The 10,162-nt window shown below is 41.7% G+C and overlaps 1 long non-coding RNA gene across 1 annotated transcript; it reads right to left on the bottom strand.

Moving 5' to 3' along the window:
* Positions 1–218: 218 nt before the first annotated feature.
* LOC104097829 (uncharacterized) lies at positions 219–788 on the bottom strand. Its single transcript, XR_686626.4, has 3 exons — positions 684–788; positions 449–543; positions 219–339 (listed from the first exon to the last, which is right to left on the bottom strand). It is a non-coding gene; the product is annotated as an uncharacterized lncRNA (long non-coding RNA).
* Between the last annotated feature and the right edge of the window lie 9,374 nt (positions 789–10,162).

Below are 10,162 nucleotides of genomic sequence, written 5' to 3'. Positions count from 1 at the left end.
AATGGACCCGAATAAAGGAAAAATAAATATTGAGAACTGCAGGTACTAGTTATTAGTATTAGTATTTTCACTAGACAAGAATATATCTACAATAGCTTAACGCAGAGAAATTATAAGAAAAACATTCTTAAGCTATAACCTTTACATAACAAGACATCAAAGTAAGAACATTCTTAAGCTATAACTTTTAAGTAACAGGACATCAAGATAGATAGAGAACTTTAGATAAAAAAAGTACATCGAGAAGGTAGAAGAACAGGTAGAAGCAGAAGTTACCCTCCCGATGCTGCAGCAGACACAAAAATTGGCTCCACAGAGCTGCATTTTAAGTCCAACACACTACTTCCAGGAAACATGAAATAGGAATGAGAAAAAGAACAAGTAAAATAGTGTCCAAGTATTTCATTTTTTCCCCAAAGAAGAGAGTAAACCAATGTGTGTGAGGAACCTCGGGAATGCTTCAGTGCAGCTAAGATCACAGACAACACGCTTAGCATCGACATTCCATACTTTGATTCCTCCATCGGCTGTGCCTATGAGAAGCTTTTTCAAGATGAACATTAGTTCCAGAAGCATTAGAGTTCAATCCAGTATTGAAACTAGCAACTATACTAATTTTCATGAAAAAGAAACAAGAATCATGGAAACATAATGTATGTATATAATATTGGCAGTGTCTATACCAAACGGTCAGATTTGCACTCCCACTCAAGTGACATGATCTCTGCCCCACAATAGATGGTTGCATTTCTTGGTGCTGGTGCTGATGAGTCATATGTCCATATCCTTCATAAGAATTACATTAACATCAATACAAGTATCGGATTCAGATATTTTTGGGCAAGTCAAAAAGTTTCATCGATAATACACCAAGATGGTGTCACTCTACAGAGTGCGGATATACATCAAACCCCACAAAGTCCAACCATATATATATATTAAAAAAAAAGGCAGTCCGGTGCACTAAGCTTCTGCTATGCGCAGAGTCCGGGGAAAGGTCGGACCACAATGGTCTATTGTACGCAGCCTTACCCTGCATTTTTGCAAGAGGCTGTTTCCACGACTCGAACCCGTAACCTCCTGGTCACATGATAACAACTTTACCAATTACGCCAAGGCTCCTTCAAGGCCTCGTAAAGATTGAGCAAAGAATAAATGAGCAAAGATTGATCTCAGAAAAAAGAATAAATGAAACAAAAGGGAGCTCTTAAATCTCCATAGAGAGTTTTCTACACCCTTGAAAATTCTATTATTTTCTCTCTAAATTACCCAAAAAATACAATAAGTATCCCTGCATAGTTCTTTTTTCTGGTCTCCAGCGTTTTCATCCCCCAGCTCCATAACCTCTGCCGCCGTTCTAGGCAGCTCTCTATCAATTAGACATGGAGAAAACTAGAGCTCAAAACTGTCAGAAAGTGCAACTTAGTAAAGGATGATTCACCTCCCATATGCTTCTTACACCAACACCAATTTACTATGCATTTTCATTCCTTCAGATAATCTGCCATCAGAATGGCATCCCAGCCGTAAAACATGTAAGAAACGTTAGTGTTATCCTCATGCACTCGCGTCTCTTGTGCTACACAAACAATTACTATGTATTTTCTATACACCAACACCAATTTACAATGCATTTTCATTCCTTCAGATAATCTGCCATCAGAATGGCATCCCAGCCGTAAAACATGTAAGAAACGTTAGTGTTATCCTCATGCACTCGCGTCTCTTGTGCTACACAAACAATTATAATATGATTTAACTGAAAATTGTTGTGAAGCTTCTCCTTCTAGCAATATCTCGACCTCCCCAAACTGTTTACATCAATAGACGTTCTGTAAGAAATGGTTCAACTAATCCCATTCTAAATCTATTGTGGGTCTTTGCACAGGTCTCCTGAAAGAGAAGTCACAGGATACAATCTCCTTCCTTGAAATCTTGGCCATCATAGCCTCCTTATCCATCTTTATACAGTTATAGAAATGGAGTGATAAATTCATGTTTTTAGGAGTTGTACCACTATACCAAACATCCAACCAAAATAAAACATGCCTACTATTACCACTTGCAAAATTAATGAATTAAAAAAACTTTTTCCTTATTGTATACAGTCAAAATTGGGCCTATCCGATTTTGCTGTTTGATCGAGACAAGGGAGTTGCATCGGGGTAGCCTCGTAATAAATCAGACCCAAGCTCGAAGGTGAGACATCAAGCCTAGAGATCGAAGTGTACGTTGAGACCGAGGCAAGCAACAATCTAGATCAAGTATGACCGACATCGAGGGGAGCATAATAACGGAATTGCGAGATATCAGTAACCGGTCGAAGATCACAGCGTGAATCTCGAGACGGATATCTGTGATTGGTCGAGGATCATGGCGTGAACTTCGAAACGGACCAAATCAGAAGCGGTTAACTAGCTGTTTATACGATTTCCTTCTGTAATGAAAGACATACCATAATAAGATTTTCTCTACTATATAAAGAGGAGTTCCAATCATTTGTAGAGCATCATGATTCACTAATAAAAATATACATATGCGCTGCTTTCTTTGTCTTACTTACTGCTCACCACTGCTTGTTCCATCCTCTGTTGTTCTTATTAACTAACCTCGAGACTATTGAATCAAGGTCGAGGCATTGTTTGCAGACCAGTTTGATTTATTTTACCGTCCAATTTATCTATTTAATTCGTTGTTTATTAATTGATGCTAGTTTAAATCACATATCCTTAAAACCACAATATAAGTTTAATTGTTACTCAATTTTGAGAGTAAACAGTTTGGCGCCCACCGTGGGGCTAAGGATAATAGTGATTGTTCAGTACTGATTCTGGTAAAACGCATTATTTTACACTTGTTCTTGTCAAGTATCTTTGCTTTCAGGTTAAAACATGTCAAACTCACAAAACGTATCCACACACGGTGACGATGGCCTCGGATTCCACGGTGAAAACGAAAATGTGATTGCTCCAGGAGTCGAGGTGCCACAGGCTACTTTCGGGGGAGCACGGGTTGCCAACCCAGTGGATGTCAGTTCTCACGTTGCTCTAAATGCGGAACTAGGCGTAGGTCTCGAGGGAGCGTATGCAGAAAAGGCCGATCTAGTGACCAAGGAACACAGGGTAGAGAAGACGAAGGAGTCAGTCTCTAAGTGATATTCAAGATGCTTCAGGCTCAGCAAGCCGCTATAGATCAGTTACAAAATCAACATAGAGCTCCGAATAGGGTCGAGCCTGAAATTACTCGTCGTATCGAGCTAGTACCGGAAAGGTTGAATGGTAACGAATCAGGGACTGATCCTACAGTAATGAAAATGCTCGAGGAGCTCACCAAAAGAATTAAATCGGGGGAGAAGAGAATCAAAGCCAACGATAAAAAAATTGAGACATACAACTCTCGAGTTGACCAGATACCGGGGGCACCGCCAATCTTGAAAGGGATGGATTTGAAGAAGTTTGTACAAAAGCTGTTTCCTCCAAGTGTGGCTCCGAAACCTATTTCAAAGAAGTTTTGTATGCAAGACATACCCAAATATAATGGGACGACCAATCCCAACGAGCATGTTACTTCATATACATGCGCCATCAAGGGGTAACGATGTAGAAGATGATGAAATTGAATCTGTGCTGTTGAAAAAATTCGGAGAGACCCTTTCGAAAGGAGCAATGATTTGGTATCACAACCTGCCACCAAATTCTATCGACTAATTTGCCATGTTAGCAGATCCTTTCGTAAAGGCACACGTTGGGGCCATAAAGGTCGCAACAAGGAAATCAGACCTTTTTAAGGTAAGACAAAGGGATAATAAAATGCTGAGGGATTTTGTATCCCGATTTCAAATGGAACGCATGGTGTTGCCACCGGTCACAGATGATTGGGCCGTTTAAACTTTTACCCAAGGGTTGAACGAGCAGAGTTCGATAGCATCATGACAGTTGAAACAAAAGTTGATCGAGCATCCAGTTGTAACTTGGGCAGATGTCCACAATTGATATCAATCGAAGATCAGGGTCAAGGACGACCAATTAGGAATACCTTTAATTTCAGTACATACAAACAGGTCGGCAGTTAAAAACCAGAGGGACGTCGACAGGGAGCCAAGATCGAACAGAGACCGATATCAACCATATACCGCAGATCGAAGGAACAATGGTTTAGGATGCAATTCTGCCCGGAGCGATCAAAGAAGTGATCGAGGACAAAATTCTCGGGGACTTGTGAGCAAAAGTGGTTTTGACAAGTATGCCGATCCCACAGAGGCACCTCTGTTATCAGAATATAACTTTTGCATCGATGCATCGGGCATTGTATCGACAATCGGAAGGATCAAAGATACTAGGTGGCTCAGACCCATACAAACCGATCCTTCCCAAAGCAACCCAAATTTGATGCGTGAGTATCATGGAACGCATGGTCGCAAGACCGAGGATTGCAGGCAATTAAGGGGGGAGGTAGCCCATCTATTTAATGAGGGCCATCTTCGAGAGTTCCTCAGCGATCGAGCCAAGAATCATTTCAGAGAAAGGGACGCCAATAGGAAAAATGAACTGGAGGAACCCCAACATATCATTCATATGATCGTTGGTAGGGTCGACACCCCACAGGGACCCATATTCAAATGCACTAAGGTATCAATCACTAGGGAAAAACAAACCAGAGATTATGTGCCCGAAGGCACTTTATCATTCAATGACGAAGAAGCAGAAGGCATTTCTCAGCCCCATAACGACGCTCTGGTAATTTCTATCTTGTTAAATAAAGTTCAAGTTAAGCGTGTTTTAGTGGATCCAGGTAGTTCGGCGAATATCGTCCGATCGAGGGTCGTGGAGCAGCTCGGCCTACAAAATCAAATCGTGCCCGCGGCTCGGGTCTTAAACGGCTTCAATATGGCCAGTGAAATAACTAAATGGGAGATTATTCTACCGGTGAACGTGGTTGGAACCATTCAAGATACCAAGTTCAACTTAATCGAGGGTGACATAAGGTACAATTCCCTACTCGGAAGGCCTTGGATCCACACTATGAGGGCATTTCCTTCGACTCTCCACCAAATGATTAAATTCCCAACGTTGGCCGGTATCAAAATAGTATACGGGGAGAAGCATGATGCAAAGAAAATATTTGCGGTCGATGAGGTAATGCCGGTATCGACACTATCAACCTTAGAAAGGTCGAGCATAAAAAGTAAACAGGAAGTTAAATAGCAATCACAGCCACCAGACTCAACCGAATCAGGGAAGCAGGAGATAGAAAAAGAAGAGGAGGATTTTCTGACCCGTCGAACCTTTATTGTTCCCGAAGATTCTGACACCACCAAATCAACGGTCGAAGAGCTGGAACATGTTATATCGATCGAGTACCTACCCAAGCGAAAGGTATATCTGGGAACGGGATTAACCCCCGAACTCAGGAAAAAGATTATTCAATTTCTTATTGATAACATAGATTGTTTTGCTTGGTCCCATTTAGACATGATAGGGATCCCACCGGAGATAACGAAGTATTGGCTAAGCCTGGACCCTAGTTTCAAACTGGTGAAGCAAAAGAGAAGACCCCAGTCCGAGGTAAAGCACGCGTTCATAAAGGACGAGGTAACTAAACTTCTCAAAAGAGGGTCCATTCGGGAGGTAAAATATCCCGAATGGTTAGCCAATGTAGTTGTACTCCCTAAAAGGGAACAAACTTAGAATGTGTGTAGATTATAAGGATTTAAACAAGGCGTGCCCCAAAGATTCTTTTCCACCGCCTAACATCGATCATATGATCGATGCCACGGCCAGCCACGAGATCCTTACTTTTCTTGATGCCTATTCCGGGTACAATCAAATCCAAATGAACCCGGAGGATCGAGAAAAGACTTCATTTATCACCAAGTATGGAACATATTGTTATAATGTAATGCCCTTCGGGCAAAAAAATGCAGGAGCTACTTACCAACGCCTAGTAAATAAAATGTTCAAACAACAATAAATCAATGGAAGTTTATATTGATGACATGCTAGTTAGCTCCCTGCGCGTAGAGGACCATTTGGCTCATTTGCAGGAAACGTTCGAGAATTTAAGGAAATACAACATGAAGCTCACCCCCAAGAAATGTGCTTTCGTGGTCGGTTCGGGCAAGTTCCTTGGCTTCATGGTATCGAATCGGGGCATCGAGATCAACCCCAATAAAATCAAGGTCATAGAAGACATCACCATCATGAAGTGTAAAATCCGTGCAGAGGCTGACTGGATGGATAGTTGCCTTAGGCCGATTCATTTTGAGGTCATCAGATCGAAGTCGCAGATTTTTCTCTCTGCTCAAAAAGAAGAACGATTTTGCCTGGACCCCGGAATGCCAACAGGCATTAGAGGAATTGAAGCGGTACCTATCGAGCCCACCACTGCTTCACACTACAAAGGCAGATGAAAAACTTTGCTTGTACTTGGCAGTATCGGAAATCGCAGTAAGTGGTGTCCTAGTTCGGGAAGAGTAAGGTACGCAATTTCCAGTTTATTATGTAAGTCGAACCTTAGGAGAAGCAGAAACTAGATATCCATATTTGGAGAAATTGGCACTTGCACTGATAAGCACCTCTAGAAAGTTAAGACCATACTTTCAATGTCACCTCATATGCGTATTAACCACTTACCCACTTCGTAATATTTTGCATAAACCCGAACTATCGGGCCGATTGGCCAAATGGACCGTCGAACTCAGTGGGTACGATATCGAATATCAACCCTGGACGGCCATCAAGTCTCAAATTTTAGCGAACTTCGTGGACGATTTCACGCCAACCCTCGTACCTGAAGTCGAAAAGGAACTCTTGTTAAAATCGGGTACATCATCGGGGGTATGGACCCTTTTCACAGACGGTGCTTCGAATGTGAAGGGGTCCGGTCTAGGCATCATTTTGAAGCCACCCATAGGTAGCACTATTAGGAAATCTAATCAAAACTTCTAGGTTGACTAACAATGAGGCCGAGTACGAGGCCATGATTGCAGATCTCGAGCTAGCTAAAAGCTTAGGAGAAGAAGTCATTGAAGCCAAGTGTGACTCTTTACTGGTGGTGAACCAAGTAAACAAAACCTTTGAAGTTCGAGAAGATAGAATGCAAAGGTATTTGGACAAGCTACAGGTGACCTTGCACCTTTTCAAGGAATGGACTTTACAGCATGTACCTCGAGAACAAAACAGTGAGGCCGATGCACTTGCAAGTTTAGGGTCATCGGTCGAAGAAGATGAGATCAGCTTGGGGACTGTCGTTCAACTCTCGAGATTCGTAATCGGGGAAGGTCACGCCGAGATAAACTCTACAAGCTTAACCTGGGATTGGAGGAATAAATATATTGAATACTTGAAGAACGGAAAGCTCCCATAGGACCCTAAAGAGTCGAGGGCCCTACGAACCAAAGATGCTCGATTCACATTGGCTGAAGATGGAACATTATATAGAAGGACATTCGATGGACCATTGGCAGTATGCTTAGGACTAGGAGACACCGATTATGTTCTATGAGAGGTTCATGAAGGCACTTGTGGGAACCACTCCAGCGCCGAATCACTGATTCACAAAATCATTAGAGCAGGATACTACTGGGATAGCATGGAAAAATATACTAAGGAGTTTGTCTGAAAATGTGATAAATGTCAAAGGTTTGCACCGATGATCCATCAGCCCGGAGAACAACTTCATTCAGTCCTATCCCCATGGCCATTCATGAAATGGGGGATGGATATCGTCGGCCCTCTGTCATTAGCCCCAAGTAAAGCCAAGTTCATTTTATTTATGACTGACTATTTCTCTAAATGGGTTGAAGCACAGGCATTCGAGAAAGTGAGAGAGAAAGAGGTTATGGACTTCATCTGGGATCACATCATATGTCGATTTGGGATACCTGCTGAAATAGTGTGTGACAATGGAAAATAATTTATTAGTAGTAAAGTGACAAAATTACTCGAAGACCACAAAATAAAAAGGATATTATCAATGCCGTATCACCCTAGCGGGAACGGACATGCCGAGTCGACGAACAAGACTATTATTAAAAACCTAAATAAAAGGTTGAACGACGCTAAGAGGAAATGGAGAGAAGTTCTACCCGAAGTCCTTTAGGCATATTGAACAACGTCAAAGTCCAGTACGGGGGCAAGCCCGTTCTTATTAGTATATGTTCCGAAGCCTTGATTCCAGTCGAAGTCGGAGAACCCAGTGCCATATTTTGACATACAACAGAAGAGTCAAATCACGAGGCTATGAATACTAGCCTCGAATTATTGGATGAAAAATAAGAAGTCGCACACGTTCGAATGGCTGCACAAAAGCAACGAATCGAAAGATACTACAATAGGAGAACCAACCTTTGCCACTTCAGAGTCGGAGACTTAGTCCAGAGGAAAGTCACCATCAACACTTGAGATCCTAATGAAGGAAAGCTCGGCCCTAATTGGGAAGGACCCTACCAAGTCCTCGACATGGTCAGAAAGGGATCTTATAAGCTCGGCACGATGAACGGCGAACAACTTCCAAATAATTGGAACATATCTCTTCTCAAATGGTGTTATTGCTAAGGTATGACTTTATTCCCTTTTTTCATTTATATATTCGACACTAACTCATTGCAGATGATCGATCGAAGATATCGAGACCTCAAGTTTTAAAGCACGCGTTGCACTCTTTTTCCCTTAGATCGGGTTTTGTCTCTAGTGGGTTTTTCCGGCGAGGTTTTTAACGAGGTAACAATTATGTGCAACTCGAGGACCATTCAACAGTATCCAAGGCTTCTTTACCATCAACCTCGAACACTAGGGGGCATCACCCTCGGTTGTTATATTTTTGAGGAAAATACTTCGTGTCAAAGGGACTCGATAGAGAAACTTTGTAATGGGCCAAAAGGTCGAATGAACCGTGTCCGTATAGATTAGTCGAGCTCCGATGGCAAAACATGTACGCATGTATAAATTATACAAGGAAGCATTCTTTTCAAACATCTTGTGTCTCAAAGAAAATTGTCTACTATACAAGCTCCATACTTATGATTTTGTGAGAAATGGCTCAAGGGCCAAGTGCAAATATACCTCGTACACTCAGGGACTGCCGTCGACGATCGACATATTCGAGTAATCTAAATTCAAATTCACAAGACCTCAAAGAGGCACCCTTCGATCTACAGTCCAAGGCCATCATTCTCGAGACTAACACTTCGAACAAGTTTGAAGTATTATTGGGAAATAAGCCCAAGAGGCATACCCAAAGGCTACAGCCAAATTAAAACAGCTCGGAGACGTCCGAATTCCGCAATAAAAATAGGCCTTCAAATTTTTTGAAAAACCGGTTTAAAAGGCTACCTTCGGCATCTAATCAAAAGGGCTTCGATAAAATCAGCCCTCGATCAAATTATCTTAACACAAACGTGCTAAGGCACAAAAAGCAAAGGGGTTTCAATCGACATCGAACCCTCAAGAAACCCAATGGGTAAAGAATACGTGTTAAGGCATAAAGAAATTTTTATTTTACTAAGTCTTCTAAGCTGAAAAGGGGAAAAAATAGCCATCTTTTAGAGGCCATATAGGCCCAATCTAAAGAGCCTAAGGGACAATACACTTAGAGTTCGAAATTTTGTTCTCACTCAATTCGGACCTAAGGGTTCCATTATTCCGGGCTCAAATAAAATATAGCTCGAGGATTCATCATTATTTGATATAAAACCCATAAGGGGTCGGTTAATGTAAGTTCGAAACTTACTCGAACTCGGCTATAAAAGCGGTACATTTACGGCTTCGATCAAGCCATCCGAAATCAAAATCCCGAACATGTTATTAAGCTTGGGGACTCGCCCTCGCTTAACTAAAAAGCCTAAAGGTTTATTCTACTCTGAGTTCGAGCTATTGCTCGCTCGATTATAGAGGCTATAATAACCCGATTACAACAAAGTTTTCACAAGGCAAAGGCAAAATAAAATTTATAATAAATCAGAAATCGGAGACGAAACGGAAAGAAAAGAAATCTTTCATAAATGCAAAGTACTTACAAAGACCACTCAGGGTCTTACACAAAAAACAAAAGGAGAAAAAATCATAAGTGCCTAATCTGCCTCGGGAACTGCATCTTTGGGAGCTTCATCTTCATCTCCGCTCTCGGATCCACTCGCAGAGTCTTCCTCATCGGAAAGCAAAGC

This window comes from Nicotiana tomentosiformis, chromosome 10, assembly GCF_000390325.3.
Source record: "Nicotiana tomentosiformis chromosome 10, ASM39032v3, whole genome shotgun sequence".
NCBI lineage: Eukaryota > Viridiplantae > Streptophyta > Magnoliopsida > Solanales > Solanaceae > Nicotiana > Nicotiana tomentosiformis.
Note: the sequence above shows the minus strand (reverse complement) of the source record. Positions and strands in the feature narration are given on the sequence as shown.